The 4,204-nt window shown below is 42.8% G+C and overlaps 1 protein-coding gene across 1 annotated transcript in view; it reads left to right on the top strand.

Annotated features, from left to right (window-relative positions):
• The first annotated feature begins 321 nt into the window (after positions 1 to 321).
• LOC107685409 (R3H domain-containing protein 1-like) overlaps positions 322 to 4,204 on the top strand; it is a 38,517-nt gene continuing 34,634 nt past the window's right edge. The window contains exons 1-2 of the mRNA XM_016481985.1: positions 322 to 478; positions 3,315 to 3,446. The gene's annotated coding sequence lies outside the window, so the exon portion shown is untranslated. The remainder of the gene's footprint in view (positions 479 to 3,314; positions 3,447 to 4,204) is intronic.

Genomic DNA, 4,204 nt, shown 5'->3' with positions numbered 1-4,204 from the left:
CGAGCGTCTCAAACGGCGTAGCAATTAGACGGATTGAATCGGAGTGAAAAGCGCCCTGCAGTTATCGATTAAACCCACTTGAAGTCGCGCTCGCGTGCCAGCTGTGCTGCGGGTGTATTTTTGGGGCTGGGGGTGAAGGTGAACCACCCACGTCTCCCCCGACTCCTCGAGCTGTGGCTGTTTGGCTAATGAACCGCTCAATTTAGCCAGTGACGTGCCGCGAGCAGAGATGTGCGTTCTGACTGGCTGAGCGCTGCTGACATCACGCCGGCCAGCCGTTGATTTGCTGCTGCGGGCGAGAGTCTGAGCCATGGGCTCCGGTGTTTGGGAGCAGACGGAGGAGCTCACTCTGCAGACCGAGCCACGGAGAGGAGGAGGTGTGCTTTAGGAAGCGCAGCAGCACATGCAGTCTATGGGAACTAACCCTCTGAGCGATGGAAATAATGACCGCTGGCATGCGTCAGGTGAGTGCAGACAGGTAACGACTGCGCCACAGAGAGTTTGGCGGTGAAACTGCTCGAGGCAGTGTGTTTTGAGTGAAAACGGGGCTCGTTTCTGAGAGGTGAATGTGTGCTCTGGTGCGTTCCAGGACATCGTGGGTCGCTTCTGAGCCGTTTGCTGTAATAGATGCTGTGAAGTGCGCTTGATCTGTCTGACGACGGGTGCATTGTTGTATTTCACTGTGTGTGTGTGTGTGTGTGTGTGTGTGTGTGTGTGTGGAGAAGGTTTGTTCTTAGTCTTTGTGGAGGCGTTTGATCGCTCGAGCGTCTAATGAAGCGCATCCAAGTGTCGTATCAACACCGGCGCTGGAGAAAACAGATTTAGAAAGGCTTTTCGTTGCTACTTTCAGTTAAATGTCTGTTTTTGACCTAAAAAGTGTGTTTTTTTTTATTATTTATGCATTTAAGATAGAATTACAGACTCTCAAAGTTCATATCATGAGACTCACTTTTACTAAATTTGTTTATTTATATAATAATCAGACATTTTTGTACTGTTTTTTAGGGATCTGTCAGTCGTCTGAGCATAAGCGACTGAAATAATGTCGCGGTGCAGGTGGGGCTTAATAAAGACGCCGCGGTTATGAATGCATGAAGGAATAAATGCAGATATTACATGCAATCAAAGAGCACAGATTACACTTGATGACACGTCTGATATGACATGTGATTGTTCCTTTTTAGGTTAAAAATCTGCTAAATGCATAAGTAAGTGCTACATTGACTGCTAATTTTTGCGACAGCTATTGATTTTTAAACAATAATTCCCAGGTTTGAGACGTGGCTGAAATTTCACGTCTCGCTTCACAAACGCATGCAGAACAAACAGCTTATTTGTCACCGCTGACACAATCAATACATGTGCGATAGCAACAGCTCTGTCTCGTTTCAGGAGCATTAGGGCCGTGAGTTCAGACTGATAGTGCCATCAGAAGGAATAAATGCAGATATTACATGCAATCAAAGAGCACAGATTACACTTGATGACACGTCTGATATGACATGTGATTGTTCCTTTTTAGGTTAAAAATCTGCTAAATGCATAAGTAAGTGCTACATTGACTGCTAATTTTTGCGACAGCTATTGATTTTTAAACAATAATTCCCAGGTTTGAGACGTGGCTGAAATTTCACGTCTCGCTTCACAAACGCATGCAGAACAAACAGCTTATTTGTCACCGCTGACACAATCAATACATGTGCGACAGCAACAGCTCAGACTGATAGTGCCATCAAACTGTGTTTTCTCTTTCCCGTTTCATTTTCCCATTTTCCCAACGTCTCATTCAGACATCGCTTCTGTCTCGCCTATTAGCGCTGAATGTGGATCCTCAGATGCTCTCAAACACCAAACAGATGCTTTACGGGAAAACAAACACACACTGAGGTTTCCAGACGCTGGCAAGCTTTATTTCTGTAGTGCTTTATACAATACAGATGGTTTCAATGATGCAAATATGAGACGAATCTAAATTCTGCTTCTCTGAAAGACAACATTGTCATTTAATTTAGTGTGAGATTAAGAGTTTTTGTGTGATATTATCTGTGTGGTCATCGACTCTTTAAAGGTGCTGTCGTGCATCAGTAAGCGTATGGTGTCTCCAGATCCTGGCACGCGTCCTTTCCTCCTCTTTGTCCCCAGTCGAGGCTCCATCTTTGCTGGATTGGACATCCGGCTCGCGTCCAGCAAGCTGTTTCTCTCCGAATGCTGTTTGAGAGAGAAGTGTTTGCAGGATTGATTTGGAGGGATGTTTGTGAGCGCAGCGTCACTCCCACACGCCGCGATTTGACAGCTACCTTGTGCAACATGATTGTCAGAGTGTGTGTGTGTGTGTGTGTGAGAGAGAGAGACTGATGACAGCGCGCACACACACACACACACACCCCGGGGCTACAGATCTCATGAATATCAATCAGCCGCGGACATCAGCCTCTTAAATAATGCAGCAGCGGCGGCCGTTCGGCTGATAAATGCGCTTCATTGTCAGCGTGGAGTGTTTGCGTAGCTGCGCTCTCCGTTCCACACACGCTTTCATCTCGCGGAAAAAACAGGCTGCTTTTCAAAGCGGTCCGAAAGTGCAAAACTCGCAGCCTTTTGTCTCAAAGCTGACGTATAATTTCAACCCCTTTTGACTAGAATCTCGCTGGAGTTTGTGATCGTTAAAGCCATGGCAACTCGGAGCTCATTAAGGATTGTTTAGTAAGATTTCACCAGAAGCTGTTTTAGAATTATCATACGTGACCCTGGAGCACAAAAGCAGTCGTAAGTAGCACAGGTATATTTGTAGAAGTAGTCAACAATACATTGTATGGGTCTAAATTCATGCCAAAATTGTTAGATTTTTTTGCACCCTCAGATTCCAGATCTTCAATAGTTGTATCTCGGCCAAATATTGCTAAGAACTTCATTTGGACAACTTTAAAGATGATTTTCTCAATATTTAGATTTTTTTGCTCCCTCAGATTCCAGATCTTAAATAGTTGTATCTCGGCCAAATATTGTCCTATCCTAACAAACCATACATCAATGGAAATATTATTTATTCAGCTTCCAGATCATGCATCAATCTCAATTTCACAGAATTGACCCTTTTGACTGGTTTTGTGCTCCAGGGTCATGTATGTAAAGTGTAAAAAATCTTGTATAATCATAACTGCTTTTTAAAAACGAGCTACTTTTGTTGTATTTATGCAGCACTTGTATATTTTGTTTTGAAATGAAAATAGCCTGGGTTGCTGACATGGTATTAAAAACTGCTCTACTACTAACGAGTTCCCCCATAATAACGTCTGACCCGTGTTCTGTGTCTGCAGGCTCCTGAAGGACATGAGCGCTGTGTCGGCAGTGATGGGGCCCCGGGGCCGCTGCAGGGGACATGGGCACATGCCACGCCACTGAAAGCCTCCAGGGTTCGGTCTTCACGGCAGCGCGCAGCAGAACATCGGGTAACGCCGCTGCTCCTCTTCTGTTTATCGCCTGTGTTTCACGCATTATGAAAACAATGCTGATCGTTTTCCTGCATAAAAAGACCCTCGTTACTGCAGTCAAACACAGATTTCGACGTTAATATTTGAGCTGGTGTTCATTAGGCGACAGCGGAAAGAAACGAAACGAAGCTTCTGATGTCAGGAAACTGAAAACTAACTAACTGGAATGAGTCCTGAATGTGTGTTTTGAATTTAACTTGCATTAGTTAAACGCTAAAAATACTGGATTAAAGTAAGGCACATTATGCATTTTTTTTTTAATGCATTGGTCAATTTTGGGCTACTTGGCTTTTCGTAACATGTTTATTTCAGACTAGTGGAAAGAAAACATCCAGAATACACATTTAAATATTTATTTTATTGGACTTTATTTATTTGTGCCTGTAGATTTCAGTTCCAGTCCATATCTTTACAGTTTTTCTTCTCTCTCTATATTCTGTAGGTTTGTTCATATTTCATTTATACAACATTTAATTCCTAAAATCATGGTGAAAATGTGTTTGTTTTCGCATTTTCTGATTTTTGATAAAAAGAGAAATCCAAAAGCCCCTCTGGAAAAACTTTTAACTCTAATTTGACGACAAAACCAAACCAGCATTATGAACCTGACTTTATCCAATGTTCAGATTTATCTTCTGGAAATGTATGCAAATTAATGCATATTTAATTAGATAATGCATCATTTGCATATTTAAATATAACATTTCAGAAAACTT

The sequence above is a fragment of the Sinocyclocheilus anshuiensis genome, unplaced genomic scaffold (genome assembly GCF_001515605.1).
Source record: "Sinocyclocheilus anshuiensis isolate Anshui unplaced genomic scaffold, SAMN03320099.WGS_v1.1 scaffold661, whole genome shotgun sequence".
Lineage (NCBI taxonomy): Eukaryota > Metazoa > Chordata > Actinopteri > Cypriniformes > Cyprinidae > Sinocyclocheilus > Sinocyclocheilus anshuiensis.
The sequence above is the reverse complement of the archived record's forward strand: the minus strand, read 5'-3'. Positions and strand labels throughout refer to the sequence as shown.